Below are 17,452 nucleotides of genomic sequence, written 5' to 3'. Positions count from 1 at the left end.
TTGGTAATTAATACTCGTTACATCAGACACAGACAGACCAAGTTATAGTCAGACCTGGTTACACACACATACGCACACACAACATCACAATGACAAACACACAACATTACACACACAACGTCACAATGACAAACACATATTACACACACAACATCACGATGACAAACACATCACACACACATCACAATGACACACATTACACACACACAACATCACAATGACAAACACATCACACACATCACAATGACAAACACACATTACACACACAACATCACAATGACACACATTACACACACACAACATCACAACGACAAACACATCACACACATCACAATGACAAACACACATTACACACACATCACAATGACAACCACACATCACACACACACAACATCACAATGACAAACACATCACACACACATCACAATGACAAACACATCACACACGCATCACAATGACAAACACACATTACACACACATCACAATGACAAACACACAACATTACACACATATACACACAGCCTGAGGGCCCTCCCCAGCCCAAACTAACACATCTTGGGGTGAGGACCAGACCTTGTTCATGACCCTGGGCCTCTTAACCACCGATCTTTGAAATAAATGGCAAATAGTTGTACCTGGATCTGTCTAGTTCTTAGGGGAAGAAACCGAAGAAGGGTGGAGAGGAATTGTCAGGCCTAAAGAGCCCCACAGGGAAAGGGAGGAGTCGGATGGGGGGCAACCACTCGCAACAAGTCGTGGCTCCTAGAGGCAGAGGGATGGAGGTAATGACCCATGGAGGTCATTTTACAGATGAGGAACCTGGACCCAGTTGGCTCAAGTACATGCAGGAAATGTGGGGGAAACCAGAGACCTCACATCTGGATCTGGCTTCCTCTCCGATCCACAATTCCTGAGGAAGTAGAGGCTACATCCCGCAAGACGCCCTTATTAGACACATCCAGGACAGAGTGACAATCCGCCAAGTCAGCTGGAAGCATAAAACACAGGAAGCTGGTGGGTTGGGTGGCGGCAGATAATGATATGCATACAAATTAGAGGGTCTATGCAAATGAGCATTGCTGCAGCGTGGCTGGAGGGAATCCTTAGTTCCTAGGATTCTAGGATATGGGTTTCCACCCCAGAGGTGAATGTATTGTTATTATTGTTTTGTTGTTGTTGTGAATGACAAGTCAAAATTTGTGGGTTATTGTTGTTATTGCCAATGGTATTCTTGTCATTGTTGCACAGTACAGGGATGAAGGAAACAGACTTTGTAATCAGATGATCCTGGGTTCTGAGTCCACTCTGCCACTCACCAGCTATATGACCTCGAGCAAGTTCCATTACCTCTCAATGCTTCAGTTTCCCCATCGGCAAAATGGTTGTGTGGGGAGAGGAATAACAGTACAGATTCACCATCCCAAATTCGAAATGCTCCAAATCTAGGCCGGGCGTGGTAGCTCATGCCTGTAACCCCACACTTTGGGAGGTCAAAGTGGATGGATAACCTGAGGTCAGGAGTTCCAGACCAGCCTGGCCAACATGGTGAAACCCCGTCTCTACTAAAAATGCAAAAAATTAGCTGGGTGTGGTGGGGGGGCTCCTGTAACCCCAGCTACTCAGGAGGCTGAGGCAGGAACCCTGGAGGTTGAGGTTGCAGTGAGCCGAGATCACACCATTGCACTCCAGCCTGGGTGACAGAGCAAGACTCCCATCTCAAAAAAAAAACAAAAAACAAAAAACAAAAAAACATCTCCAAAATCTGAAACTTTTTGAGCCCCCAGTGTGATGCCACAAGTGGGAAATTCCACAACTCATCACATGTGACAGATTGCAGTGGAAATGCAGGCACACACCACGAAGTTTACTCAGCATCCTCAAAGGAAATCCCCGTCAGCAGCTATATATCATTTTCTCACATGCCAGATAGGTATCTCTCATCTTCTACTGTTAAGTACTTATGTGTGAATAGGTGGAGGAAAATGATTGCTGGTTAGTAGCATATAAATTCAGAGTCAGGAATGATGGTGATGTTGGCCGGGTGCGGTGGCTCACGCCTGTAATCGCAATGTCATATCCTACCTTGTTTTTAGCGTGATTGACTCTCCGTTAGCTGAGAGAGCCAGGCAGACTCCACTTTGGCTCCTTCATTTGCAGCCCCTTACCCAACCCCCTTCCTCAAAGACTTAAGCTGACTCCCAGCACATCCAAGAATGCAATTACTGATAAGATACCGTGGTAAGCTATATCCGCAGTTCCCAGGAATTCATCCGGTTGATAGCACCCAAAGCCCCCGCATCTATCACCTTGTGATAGCTTTAAAGCCCCTGCACCTGGAACTGTTTGTTTTCCTGTTACCATTTGTCTTTTTAATTTTCTTGCCTGTTTTGCTTCTGTAAAATTGCTTCAGCTAGGCTCCCTCCTCCCCTTCTAAACCAAGGTATGAAAAGAAACCTAGCCCCTTCTTCGGAGCTGAGAAAATTTTGAGCGCCAGCCATCTCTCAGTCGCCGGCTAATAAAGGACTCCCGAATTAGTCTAAGAGTGTGGTGTTTCTCTATAACTCGCTCGGTTACAACATTTGGAGGCCACAGCGAGATCCGCCACCGGGTGAAAGCTGGACCCATTCCGGGCTCCCCTGGACAGACGGCGAGCTTATAGGGGAGTCGCCACCTCAAGACGTTCCAGGGCCATGTAGGCCGCCATCTTCCGGAGGGGAACGGATCGCCTGCCGGTGTGCCCAACCAAATTCAACTCCTGAGTCCTCAGTTTCTGGTCCCGGGAAGGTAAGTCAGATCTGACTCCGTTTCTCTGGGAGGGAGGCGGCCCTGATGAGGGCGTCCCTCTGACTCTGTCCATATTCCAGGATGCTGGAGGACAGAGTCCAATATATGGACAGAGTCCTGGTTTCTGTCTGACTCTGTTTCTCTGGGAGGGAGGCGGCCCTGATGAGGGCGCCCCTCTGACTCTGTCCATATTCCAGGATGCTGGAGGACAGAGTCCTGGTTTCTGTCAGGCTTCTCTGTAAGACTAGTCTCCTCTCTCTCTCTCTCTCTCTATCTCTATCTCTATCTCTCTCTCTCCTCCCTCTCTCGTTGAGGTCTCAAGGAGACCTCTGTTTTAAAACGGGTATTAAAGAATTGTAATAAACTCTGTGTGAGTGAGTGAGTGAATGTGCAGGTCAAGGGCTTGTGCTTGAATTTCCAGTTCGTAGCTCCACGGCGAAAGTTTCGGAATTCGAGTAGGCCCTCACCTGTGGTTCCGTGGCGACCTCATACGGCTTAGGGCAGCATCGAGCATAGCTCAATCCGAGCCGGGGGTTTATACCAGCCTGCCAATACTAAGAGGAGCCCAAGTCCTCACAAGGGGAGTGGTCAGGCAGGCATCTGACTGATCCCATCACGGGACCCCCTCCCCTTGTCTGTCTATAAAAATTGTCATAATTGTCTATATACCCCAGTGTCTATTGTCCTGTTTAGTGTCTATTGTCCTGTTTGGTGTCTGTCTAAATTTCGTAGGTCAGGTCGCCGATATTGCCCAAGACGACTGGGTAAGGACTTCTTCAAAGTCCTTGTTGCAGACTTTCTATCACAGGAGGTCTCAGGTGTGTCTCTTCGGGTTGCCAGGCCCAGGGGCCACTCCTCCGCCAGTTTAGAAACGAAAACAGCCTCCTTCCCCCATAGCAGGGGCTCCCCAACCCACGGGTGAGGAGTGGGAAGTGACGGTGCCCGACCCCCTCCTCAGGGACCCCGGCTCCCGTGCCTTCAGGCGTCAAAGACCCCGACTTCCTCGAGCACCAGCGCGTCCGCACCCTGCTCAGAACGCAGGGGCCCGGACTGCTGCGGTGACCTTGGTCCCTGCCCGGGCTTCTGAGCTGGGCTTGCAGCGCCTGACGGGGCCTGGAGGTGGGGCGGGGGGACTACGGAGTAGTCCTGGCGACCCAGCGCTGCCCAGCAGGGCTCCTCCCAGCCTGAGAAGATCCGAGTGGCCCCTTTTCCTCCTCATCCCCATCCCTTACCCTGCACATCTACCTCTGTTCTTCCAATACTGCAGCCCCTCAGGCTGTGAATTTCTCTGTCCCTGCTGGGTTTAATATTTCTGCTTAAACCTTGTTAATTGCCTCCAGAATGGGAAAGTTTTCTTCTCAGCCCTGTAGAAATTGGAGCCCTCTCCAACGTACGTTACAGAATTTCTCCGCCGTGCGCGGTGGCTCACGCCTGTAACCCCAGCACTTTGGGAGGCCGAGGCGGGTGGATCACGAGGTCAGGAGATCGAGACCATCCTGGCTAACACGGTGAAACCCCGTCTCTACTAAAAATACAAAAAAATTAGCCAGGCGTGGTGGCGGGCGCCTGTAGTCCCAGCTACTCCGGAGGCTGAGGCAGGAGAATGGCGTGAACCCGGGAGGCAGAGGTTACAGTGAGCCGAGATCATGCCACTGCACTCCAGGCTGGGCCACAGAGCAAGACTCTGCCTCAGAAAAAAAAAAAAAAGTTCCAGAAGGAAGGACTCACTCCTGCCTGGAAAGGACCTCATACTGTCATCCTCACCACGCCCACAGGTGTCTGAAATTGGACAGCATTCCTGCTTGGATTCATCACTCTCACATCAAAAAGGCCAACAAAGTCCAGCAAGAAACATGGGACCCCAAGCCTTGGTCGGGCCCCTTAAAACTGCACTTAAGTCGAGTGAAGCCATTAGATTAATTCTTTTTATTTACCTCTTTTGTTTGTTTCCACCTGTCATGCCCTCTGCCCCTTCCTACTCTTTTCTCCTTACTTCTTTCACGACAGGATGTGTATTTGCAAACACCACCTGGAAGGCGGGGACCTCCAAGGAAGTCTCTTTTGCAGTCGATTTATGTGCTTTGTTCCCAGAGCCTGCCCACACCTGTGAAGAGCAACGCAATCTGCCAGTCATGGGAGCAGGGAACGTCGACCTTGCAGCAGGGTTTGGACACATAGGAAGCCAGACTGGATGTGGAAGCTCTAAAGGTGCAGAAAACGGACTCCAGGGTGCTGCCTTTTACCTCTGTCCTGGAAATCACCCTGACTCTGGTTGTCGAGATTCTTATCAGTTTTTCTGCCCTCACTCGTCATGTGTAACCCTAGCTACTTACCCTGGAGGATCAACCCGGTCCTCAACCCTCTCCATAACTCTCACTTCCCATCCTAGACTGTGTAGTATGAGAAATTGTAACCCTCTTACCATAACTATCCGTAACCATGGTAGAGCTCAATGGTATTATGGTATGTCATGGGGACTAAGGCTTTATATCTCAGGATTTAATGTTGGAACTATGTTCACCATCCAGAAAAAAACCTGGTCCCGTGGAGCCCTCCTAAGCCAATGGGACCTTTAACTGATTTAGGTGATCCTATGTTCCCAAAACACCCAGACAGGGTCGATTTAACTGTCCCGCCGCCGTTCCTGGTTCCTAAATCTCAGCTGCAATGACAACACCTCCAACCCAGCCTGATGTCCATTCTGGACAGGGTACATCACCTCCTTAATCTCACCCAGCCTAAACTAGCCCGAGATTGTTAGTTGTGCCTGAAGGCCAAACCCCCATATTATGTTGGATTAGGAGTAGAAGCTGTGCTTAAAATGGGCTCTCTTTCGCTGGGTGTGGTGGCTCATGCCTGTAATCCCAGCACTTTGGGAGGCCGAGGCATGTGGATCACAAGGTCAGGAGATTGAGACCATCCTGACTAACACAATGAAACCCCGTATCTACTAAAAATACAAAAAATTAGCCGGGCATGGTGGCGGGCGCCTGTAGTCCCAGCTACTCAGGAGGCTGAGGCAGGAGACTGGTGTGATCCCGGGAGGCAGAGCTTGCAGTGAGCCAAGATGGCACCACTGCACTCCAGTCTGGGCAACAGAGCGAGACTCTGAAAAAAGCAAAACAAAATGGGCTCCCTTTCTTGTCATACACGCCCCCAATGCCCTCACACTAGGAGACGTGTCCGGGAACGCTTCTTGTCTAATTAGCACTGGATATAACTTACCTGCTTCTCCCTTTCAGACTACCTGTAATCAGTCTCTACTTACTCCCTTAAGCGCTTCAGTCTCCTACCAGGCACCTAACAGTACCTGGTTAGCCTGCACTTCCGGTCTCACTCACTGCATCAGTGGGACTGAACCAAGACCCCTCCCGTGCGTGTTGGTTCATGTCCTCCCCCAGGTCTATGTGTACAGTGGGCCAGAAGGACAGCTTCTCATCGCTCCCCGTGAATTACATTCCAGGTTTCGCCAAGCTGCCCCACTCCTTGTGCCCCTTCTGGCTGGCCTTAGCATAGCTGAATCAGCAGCCAGTGGCATGGCTGCCCTGGTTCAAGGAGAGACTGGACTAATGTCCCTGTCTCAACAAGTAGATGCTGATTTAAGCAATCTCCAATCAGCCATAAATATACTGCATAGGCAGGTAGAGTCTCTAGCTGAAGTAGTTCTTCAAAACCGCCGAGGCTTAGATCTGCTATTTCTCCCCCAAGGAGGGCTATGCGCAGCTCTAGGAGAGAGTTGTTGTTTCTATGCCAATCGGTCTGGAGTCATAAAAGATACTCTCCAAAAAGTTCAAGAAAATCTAGATAGATGCCAGCAGGAACGAGAAAATAACATCCCCTGCTACAAAACATGTTTAACTGGAATCCATGGCTGACTCCTCTCATTACTGGATTGACAGGACGCCTTCTCCTTCTCTTGTTAGAGTTAGTCTTCGGGCCTTTATATTAAATTGGTTTCTTAACTTTATAAAGCAGCGCATAGCTTCTGTCAAACTTATGTATCTTAGGACCCAATATAACCCCCTTGTTATAACCAAGGAATCGATGATTTGATTCCCCAAAACACAAGCGGGGAATGTCATATCCTACCTTGTTTTTAACCTGATTGACTCTCCGTTAGCTGAGAGAGCCAGGCAGACTCCATTTTGGCTCCTTCATTTGCAGCCCCTTACCCAACCCCCTTCCTCAAAGACTTAAGCTGACTCCCAGCACATCCAAGAATGCAATTACTGATAAGATACCATGGTAAGCTATATCCGCAGTTCCCAGGAATTCATCCGGTTGATAGCACCCAAAGCCCCTGCATCTATCACCTTGTGATAGCTTTAAAGCCCCTGCACCTGGAACTGTTTGTTTTCCTGTTACCATTTGTCTTTTTAATTTTCTTGCCTGTTTTGCTTCTGTAAAATTGCTTCAGCTAGGCTCCCTCCTCCCCTTCTAAACCAAGGTATGAAAAGAAACCTAGCCCCTTCTTCGGGGCCGAGAGAATTTTAAGCACTAGCCGTCTCTCGGTTGCCGGTTAATAAAGGACTCCCAAATTAGTCTAAGAGTGTGGCGTTTCTCTATAACTCGCTTGGTTACAACACCAGCACTTTGGGATTCCAGCCGAGGCGGGTGGATCACCTGAGGTGAGGAGCTCAAGACCAGCCTGGTCAACATGGTGAAACCTCATTTCTACAAAAATACAAAATTAGCTGGGCATGGTGGCACGTGCCTGTAATCCCAGCTACTTGGGAGGCTAAGGCAGGAGAATCGCTCGAATCCAGGAGGTGGAGGTTGCAGTGAGCTGAGATCATGCCACTGCACTCTAGCCTGGGCAACAGAGCGCAACTCTGTCTCAAAAAAATAAATAAATAAAAAATAAATAAAAGGAATGATGATGATGCCAAGCAACCACAGATTGTCCACATGGGTGGCTGAGACAGTGACCTTTGCTTTCAAATGGTTCAATGTACACCAACTTTGTGTCATGCACAAAATTATTAAAACTATTGTATGAAATTATCTTCAGTCTATGTGTATAAGGTATGTATGAAACATAAATGAATTTCTTTCTTTCTTTTTTTGTTTTTTGAGGCTAAGTCTCCCGCTGTCTCCCAGGCTGGAGTGCAATGGTGCGATCTTGGCTCACTGCAACCTCTGCCTCCCGGGTTCAAGTGATTTTCCTGCCTCAGCCTCCCGAGTAGCTGGGATTACAGGCACCCACCACAACCGGCTAATTTTTTTTCTTTTTGTATTTTTAGTAGAGACAGGGTTGCACCATGTTGGCCAGGCTGGTCTCGAACTTTCAACCTCAGGTGATCCACCTCCTTAGCCTCCCAAACTGCTGGGATTACAGGCTTGAGCCACCATGCCCAGCCTATTCAAGGCCTAGGCATCTTGTGTGAGTTATACATTTATATACATCCTTTGCCTTCGGGCAGGAGCTGTTACTGTCCACACATTTTAGATGCAGAACTGTAGCCCGAGAGAGGCAAGGATGCCCTTTACCTCTGCCAAGGGTACGCAGTGGATTCAGGGCAGTTTCCTGCCTTCCCTGCCCTTGCTGGGCTGGTGGGAGGTAGAAGAGCCCCCAGCGCCTGGCCCCAACCCCCGCTGGAGTTTCCTTCACTCTCATCACGGTCTTTCTGTTTCTGTGGCTTTGATGAGGAAACCAAGGTGTGGAGAGCATGTATTGATAAAAGTCACCAGCAGCTACCAACTTCCGCATGGGGATGGAACCTCTTGCTAAGTTTAGCCTCCAAAACTCATTCTGGGAGGGGTCTCTCAACCTGGAGGAGCTGGAGAGAGAGGAAGAAGGAGACGTAGGTGAGGAGGAGGAGGATGGAAAGAGATGGGGAAGGGCAGACGAAGAAGGAGGGGGAAAGGAGGAGGTGGAAGGAGGGAGGAGGAGGATGGAGAGGAAAAAAAGGGGAGAGCCAGAGGAGGAGCTGGAGGGGGGGAAGGAGATGAAGGGGAAGGAGAGGAGAGAAAGGAAAGACAGGGAGGGGAGGAAAAGATGGGAGGAGAACAAAGAAAAACCCCACAAAGACAGAAGCTGGTGCAACAAGAGACGGTACACCCGTACTTGACCTTCAATAAAGTATAGTGACAGAGACCTCCTATACCAGGCTGCTAACCTACTTTTGACTTCTGAGAAGTTTATCTACCTCATTTCCGCTTTTCGCCTCCTGCGCTCCAGCGTCTTTTCAGATTGCATCCTTACTGCACCCTCCAACCCACCACCACCATCAGCTCTTCCTCAGGACCTGAAGTCCACCGTCCTCACCCTACCCCCACCCCCTGGGCAGGAAATCCTCCCCCCTCTTCATCTCTTGCCAAGACCAAGAGGTGGTAGAAGTAAAAAAGCAATGATGAGAAAACAAATTATTATTATTATTTTGAGACTCAGTCTCGCTCTGTCGCCCAGGCTGGAGTGCAGTGGCGCGATCCTGCCTCACTGCAACCTCCGCCTCCCAGATTCAAGCAATTCCCCTGCCTCAGCCTCCTGAGTAGCTGGGATTACAGGCACATGCTACCATGTCCGGCTAATTTTTTTTTTTTTTTTTTTTTTTTGTAGTTTTAGTAGAGATGGGATTTCAACATGTTGACCAGGCTGGTCTTGAACTCCTGACCTCAGGTGATCCACCTGCCTCGGTCTCCCAAAGTGCTGGGATTACAGGCCACCATGCCCGGCCGAGAAAACAAATTATTAATCTCATAGTAGGAGGCTATGTTCCTCCTGCTGAATGCCACAGCATTTGAACACTTGAGATGCATCGTTGCAGAGAATCAGGATGGTTCTTATACCGGAGCCTGATGACCAGAATGTGAGACAGAGGCAAGAGCCAATTAATCAAGGTTTCTGAAGCCAGCTTTAGCACACATCTGGGAAAATCACCAGCCACAGATGCCTCCGTGGCTGTTTTTCCAAAGAAGTTTCAGGAGGTTTTGTATTTACACATTTTTCTTTTCTTTTCTTTTTCTTTTTCTTTTTTTTTTTTTGAGGCAGAGTTTTGCTCTTTCACCCAGGCTGGAGTGAAGTGGCATGATCTCGGCTCACTGCAACCTCCACCCCCTGGGTTCAAGCAATTCTCCTGCCTCAGCCTCCCAAGTAGCTGGGATTATAGGAGCCTGCCACCATGCCCAGCTAATTCTTGTATTTTTAGTAGAGACGAGGTTTTGCCATGTTGGCCCGGCTGGTCTCAAACTCCTGACTGACCTCATGTGATCCACCTGCCTCGGCCTCACAAAGTGCTGGGATTACAGGCATCAGCCACCGCACCCGGCCTACACATTTCCTTAAAGAGGGGAATGGCACTGAGGAAGAAATTCAGATAGGCAGTAAGACAAACCCTTACATTCTTTTGAGACTTTAGTTAGTGCACAGTAAATCTACATTTTACATAAGATAAAGTGAATGTTTGAAGAGGAAGGGAGGAATGATCAATCTTGTCTTGTCTTTGTCCTCCACCTGGGAAGATAAGCTTGTAATCGACATTGTCACTGTGAAATGGAACAGACTTTAGCTTTAGATTGCAGACCTAAAGTTAACATTTTCATGTTCTTGTTTATAGGAAGCCAGCAAAGAATTTCCTGAGGAAAGATCTGTGGGGATTAGCCCTTCATAGATGCTTGAGGCCTTTTACTTTTGGGGGTGGAGGGATATAGCTGATACATAAAACCAGTGACAGCTATTCATTGGATGAGGGTGTGACAATGACTCAGCCTCCAAGCTTAGCCTTCCCTTTTGCACAAAGAGGTTGAGGGTTCTGATATTTTCTATTTTCCTTTACAAGCCAGACCCCCTGAGGTCAAATCCCTACTCTGTCACTTCCCAGATGGGTGACCTTAGTATTCATCCTTGGCATCTCTGGGCCTCAGTTTCCTCGTCTGTAAAAGAGGATGAAAAGTGGCCTCTACCTTACCCTGGTTATTGTGAGATTACATGGCTTGAACCCTTAGATACTTTTACAGAGCTTGGCCCACAGTGAGCTCTTGAATCCTTATTAGCTATTCTTTTTGTAAGCATGTTATAATCATGTGCACATTTAAATTTCTGATTCTTTTCAGTTATCACATCAAAAGTGGCCTTACATTCACAGGCCACATCTAGTGTGTTTTTCAAAGGGTAATTGGTAACCAGTATGTAAACATTCAAAAATGTTGCACATGGGTGTCTCACACCTGTAATCCCAGCACTTTGGGAGTCTGAAGCAGGTGGATCCCCTGAGGTCAGGAGTTCGAGACCAGTCTAGCCAATATGGTGAAACCCTATTGGTGTTTCACCCACAAGCCAGGCATGTTGGTATGTGCCTGTAGTCCCAGCTACTCGGGAGGCTGAGACAGGAGGATTGCTTGAATCCAGGAGGTGGAGGTTGCAGTGAGCCAAGATCACACCACTGCACTCCAGACAGGGAGACAGAGCAAAACTCCATCTCAAAAAAAAAAAAAAGATAGAAAATTTTCACATAGACATGGACAAATCCAAATTTCTGGGTTTTCTTGGGAAGGTGGAAGCTATGACAACAGCCCAGGTTGGATAGTGGCTGTCTCCTTTGGATAGGGCATGGGCTCATCAGCTCACCACAGTCCCCACCACTCCCAGTTGTCTCTTACACTGAGGCTGAATGCCAGTGGCCTTTCATCATCATACTTGTGCTGTTGTTTTTAAGTAATAGTAATATTAATTATACTTCACATTTCTGGAGGACTGACTATGTACCATGATAAGTGTTACTCCTCCACTTTAACTTATTTAATTCTCACAATAACCTTGCAGGGAAGTACTATTTTTTTTTTTTTTTTTTTTTTTTTTTTAGACAGAGTCTCGCTCTGTCACCCAGGCTGGAGTGCAGTGGCGCAATCTCGGCTCACTGCAAGCTCCGCCTCCCAGGTTCACGCCATTCTTCTGCCTTAGCCTCTCCGAGTAGCTGGGACTACAGGCGCCCGCCACCACGCCCAGCTAATTTTTTGTATTTTTAGTAGAGATGGGGTTTCACCATGGCCTCGATCTCCTGACCTCCTGATCCGCCCGCCTCGGCCTCCCAAAGTGCTGGGATTACAAACGTGAGCCACCGCGCCCGGCCGCAGGGAGGTACTATTTTGACACCTATTTTATGGATGGGGAAATCCAGGCACAGAGAGTTTAAGTCACTTCTCCATCAAAGGTGAGAAAATATTTAACAGCCTGACCAAAAGTTTTAAGAAAAATGAGAGTTCATCGTTACATTAGTTCCCTGTTGCTGTTGAAACACATGATCACAAACTTAGTGGCTTAAAACAACACTATTTTATTTTCTTACAGGTCTAGAGGCCAGAAGTCCAAAATGAGTCTTACGAGGCTAAAATCAAAGTATCAGCAGAGCTGTATTTTTTTCTGGGAGTTCTAGGGAATAATTCATTTTCCTGACTTTTCTTTTCTTTCTTTTTTTTTTTTCTTTGAGACGGAGTTTCACTCTGTCACCCAAGCTGGAGTGCAATGGCATGGTCTCAACTCACTGCAACCTCCGCCTCCTGGGTTCAAGTGATTCTCCTGCCTCAGCCTCCCAAGAAGCTGGGACTACAGGTGCCCACCACCATGCCCAGCTAATTTTTGAGTTTTTAGTAGAGACGGGGTTTCACCATGTTGGTCAGGCTGGTCTCGAACTCCTGGCCTCGGGTGATCCACCCACCTTGGCCTCCCAAAGTGCTGTGATTACAGGCATGAGCCACTGCGCCTAGCCTTTTCCTGCCTTTTCTAACTTCTGGAGGCCACCATCCATCCCTAGCTCATGTCCACCTTCCTCTGTCTTCAAAGCCAGAAGTATAACGCCTTCAAATCTCTCTCTCTCTCCGTCCACTGCTCCCATTATCACATCTCTTTCTTGGACTCTGACCCCTTCCTGCCTCCATTTTATATGAATCTCTGACTGGGAACTGCTATAATCCCAGCATTTTGGGAGGCCGAGGAGGGGAGGCTCACTTGAGGCCAGGAGTTCAAGACCAGTGTGGGCAACATAGTGATACCTCATCTCTACAAACGTTAAAATTAAAAAAACAAAAATAGGCCAGGCATGGTGGCTCATAACTGTAATTCCAGCACTTTGAGGGACTGAGGTGGGAGGATCACTTGAGGCCAGGAGTTCAAGACTAGCCTGGGCAAAATACTGAGACCTCATCTTTACAAAAATTAACATTAAAAAAAAATTAGACCAAGCGTGGTGGCTCATGCCTGTAATTCCAGCACTTTGGGAGACTGAGTTGGGAGGATCACTTGAGGCCAGAAGTTTGAGACCAGCCTGGGTAACATGGTGAGACCCCATCTCTACAAAAAAAAAAATTTTTTTTAATTAGCCAGTCATAGTGGCATGCACCTGTAGTCTCAGTTACCCAGGAGGCTGAGGTGGGAGGATCAGTTGAGCCCAGAAGGTGGAGGCTGCAGTGAGCTGAGATCGCACCACTACACTCCAGCCTGGGCAATAGAGCAAGACACTATCTCAAAAAAAAAAAAAAATAGCCAGGGGTGGTAGTGCATGCCTGTAGTCCCAGCTACTTGGGAAGTTGAGGTAGGGGGATCGCTTGAGTCCAGGAGTTTAAGATCAGCCTGGGCAACATAGTGAGACCATGTCTGTATAAAAAATCAAAAATTAGCTAGGTGTGGTGGTGCATGCCTATAGTTCCAGCTACTTGGGAGGCTGAGATGGGAGGATTGCTTGAGCCTAAGAGTCCAAAGCTGCAGTGAGCTATGATTGCACCACTGCACTCCAGCCTGGGCAACAGTGATACCCTGTCTCTCACCAAAAAAGGACAAAAAACAAAAATCCTTTTGACCAGGTTGGACCTTACCGGCATAACCCAGGATAAGGTCCTTAACTTAATCACATCTACAAAATCTCTTTTGCTCTGTAAGGAAACAAACATATCCATAGATCCTAGGAAGTGGGATGTGGACATCTTGAGGTGTGTGGTGGGGGAGAAATTGCCTTATTCTGCCTGCCATGACTGTCCTTTGTGGCAAATAAAGAATGTTTTCTACATTTTGAATAATCAAGGTGTGTGCCTCTGAGTGTTAAAAACAGAATCCAGCTTACTTTATATGTTTATGTCAATTACTTGGCCCCTGTAAGCATTTGAGTTTGGAACCCTTGAATGGTTAGATAACATGGCTTGTGACCAGGATTTGGGAATGCAAAAGATTCTGGCATTTAATCTTTGAGTTGATAAAACAAAGAGTGGAGGGCCGAGGGCTCTAGGCAAAGGGAGCAGCTTGTGCAGAGGCTGTGAAGCCCGAAGGAGCTTGAAGACATCCAGGAATCAAAGGAAACCCAGAGTCTCTGGAGTCCAGAGGTGAAGGGTGAGGAGGAGGGCGGGGTGCAGTGAGCAGTGGCCAGATGGGTGGAGGAGATAGGAGATGAAGGACTTTGTATAAGCCATTAGAATTTTATTCTAAGTGTAATGGAAGACTTCTAATGGAAGACCATTAGAATACTTTTTAAAAATTGTTAATGCCTAGAGATTTTTACAAAAACTTATTAGAGCCGGGCACAGTGGCTCACATCTGTAATCCCAGCACTTTGGGAGGCCAAGGAGGGCAGATCACTTGAGCCCAGGAGTTCAGGACCAGCCTGGGCAACTTAGCAAAACCCTGTCTCTACAAAAAATACAAAAATAAGCTGGGCATGGTGGCGCACACCTGTAATCCCAGCTACTCGGGAGGCTGAGGCAGGAGAATCGCTTAAGCCTGGCAGGGGTGGAGGTTGCAGTGAGCCGAGGTTGTGCCATTGCACTCCAGCCTGGGTAACAGGGGTGAAACCTTGTCTCAAAAAAAAAAATTATTAGGGCAATTTCTGAACATACACAAAAAAGGGAGGAAAATTGTCTAAGAAACTCCCATAAATTCATCACTTTGTTTCAATGTCCTGCCATGCTGACTTTATCAACTACTCTCTTTCTAAATTTGATATTATTTCAGATATCATCCCATTTCACATCCCCCCTTGAATATTTTGAATGTATCTCCAAGGGGTAGAAGGTATATCTCCTTCATGTATGTACAAAACCATGCCGCCATGATCACATTCAACAAAATAACATTTCCTTAATAAAACCAATTCCCCAGAGTCTAGCTTCACCCACAGGGCGTTTTAATCTCCCTTACAGGGTTTTTAAATCCCCCTCTGTCTCCCAGGATTGAACCCGACTCTGATCAAGTCTCATGTTCAGATTACCAGTTTACAGCAGGGTTCAGCAAACTGGCCCATGGACCCAATCCTGCCCCACCTCCAGTTTTTGTACAGCTCACAAGTTAAGAATAGTTTCACATTTTTAAGTCAAAAGGAGAATAATATTTTATAACATGAAAATTACATGCAACCAGCATCCATAAAAATTTTTATTGGTCTGCAGCGACTCCCATCTATTTGTATGCTGTCTATGACAGCTTTTGCACTTAAATGGAAGGATTAAGTTGCCGTGACAGGGACTGCATAACTCACAGAGCCAAAAGTATTTCGTATAGGGCCCTTTATAGAAAATATTTGCCAAGCTCTGGTTTACAGGGTTAGGGGATAGAAGAATACATGAATGGCACCACAAGGGTGAAATCACATTGGGAAAATCTACAGGACAAACAACCCGGTGTATCCAATAGCTTAAGAAAAAACAGCAGTAGGAGTAGAGAGTGTAAAGGGAAAATATTTATCGATTTTTTTTAGTAGGAAATGCATCCAACAAATCCAGTGTGCAAACCTTCCTCTCCTTCCAAAAGGAGAGGACAATAGTCTAAGAAACGCCTATAAATCCATCACTTAAATTCAATAGTTTCAATGTCCTGCCTTGCTGAATTTATCAACTACCCTCTTTCTAAATTTGATATTGTTTCAGATATCATCCCATTTCACATCCCCCCCTTGAATATTTTGAATGTATCTCCAAGGGGTAGAAGGTATATCTCCTCCGTGTATGTGTAAAACCATGTTGCCTCAAGTGATTCTCCTGCCTCAGCCTCCCAAGTAGCTGGGATTACAGGCACGCGCCACCACACCCAGCTTATTTTTGTATTTTTTGCAGAGACAGGGTTTTGCTATGTTGCCCAGGCTGGTCTTGAACTCCTGGGCTCAAGTGACCCACTCTCCTTCACCTCCCAAAGTGCTGGGATTGCAGATATGAGCCATCATGATGGCATGAGCCATAATGCCTGCCTCCCAAAGTGCTGGGATTACATTTGGATCTAGATTCAAATGTAGTCGTGTTAGTCAGGGTTCTCCAGAGAAACAGAACCAAGTAGGGGAAGGTAGAGGCCTTTCCAGCGGCCAAGAAGACTCAGAATTAAGTGCTCCATGTCCTCAACTTCATCCTTGTCTTCCCACATATCCCAATTCCAGTTTCCAGGATACCATTCTTACAGGATACCATTGATACTAATCAATGCCCTCAGTTTATCAGTAGACATCCTTGGAAGCTGGGAGTCCAACTTGCACTGAAATCCGGCCAATCACAGAATAAGATTCTGTGTTTGCTTTTCACCACTCTCAGCCCTGAGGCTACAGGAGATAAGGATGTCCTTCAGGGCACACATAGAAGCTGTCAGGTTGCTTATGCAGTGCTTGAGCTGTGAATTCAAATCCCTAAGTTCATCTTCTCTCAACACTCTATCCAGTGACATTAGGAGCAGCCAGCCAATCTCATTATATTCATTCAATTTCCAAAACTTCTCAAAAGTATCAAATACACAGTAACAAGATCTTTGCTTCTTATAGACAGTTAATTAGGAGTATACAGTGGTGATATTTACATCTCTCTATTGCCAGATCATGCCATGGACCACCAGTGCTCTCTTACTACTGTAAAGACTCATTAGCCTCTTTCAGTTTAATCAGATTAGAGAGCCAATTTCGGAAGCCCGAGAAGCAATTCAGAAAGCTCATTCTTCCTCTAGAATCACTTTTTTTTTTTTTTTTGAGTTGAGGTCTCACTCTGTTACCCAGGCTGGAGTGCAATGGCATAATCATCGTTCACTGCAGCCTCTAACTCCTTGGCTCAAGGGATTCTCCCATCTCAGCCTTCCAAGCAGCTAGAACTACAGGTACACGCTGCCACACCTGGCTAACTTTTTTTTTTTTTTTTGAGATGGAGTCTTGCTCTGTTGCCAGGTTGGAGTGCAGTGGCACGATCTCGGTTCACTGCAACCTCCGCCTCCTGGGTTCAAGTGATTCTCCTACCTCAGCCTCCCGAGTAGCTGGGACTACAGGTGTGTGCCACCACGCCCAGCTAATTTTTGTATTTTTAGTAGAGATGGGGTTTCACCACGTTGGCCAGGATGGTCTTCAATCTCTTGACCTTTTGATCCACCCACCTCGGCCTCCCAAAGTGCTGGGATTACAAGTGTGAGCCACCGCACCTGGCCACACCTGGCTAATTTAAAAAAAATTTTTAGAGATGAGGTCTCACTATGTTGCCTAGGCTGGTTTGAACTCCTGGCCTCAAGCGATCCTCCTGCCTCAGCCTCCCAGAATGCTGAGATTTCCAGCATGAGCCATCACACCCAGTCTAGAACAACTCTTGGTACCAAAATCTGTATTAGTCAGGATTCTCCAGAGAAATGGAACCAATAAGTTTTATATATATATATAAATCAAACATTAGAGGTCTTTCAGCAGGAGACTGATGTGGTTATATCACATCAGTGAGCTAATGGTGGGGGCCAGAA

The sequence above is a fragment of the Hylobates moloch genome, unplaced genomic scaffold (genome assembly GCF_009828535.3).
Source record: "Hylobates moloch isolate HMO894 unplaced genomic scaffold, HMol_V3 SCAFFOLD_12, whole genome shotgun sequence".
Lineage (NCBI taxonomy): Eukaryota > Metazoa > Chordata > Mammalia > Primates > Hylobatidae > Hylobates > Hylobates moloch.
Note: the sequence above shows the minus strand (reverse complement) of the source record.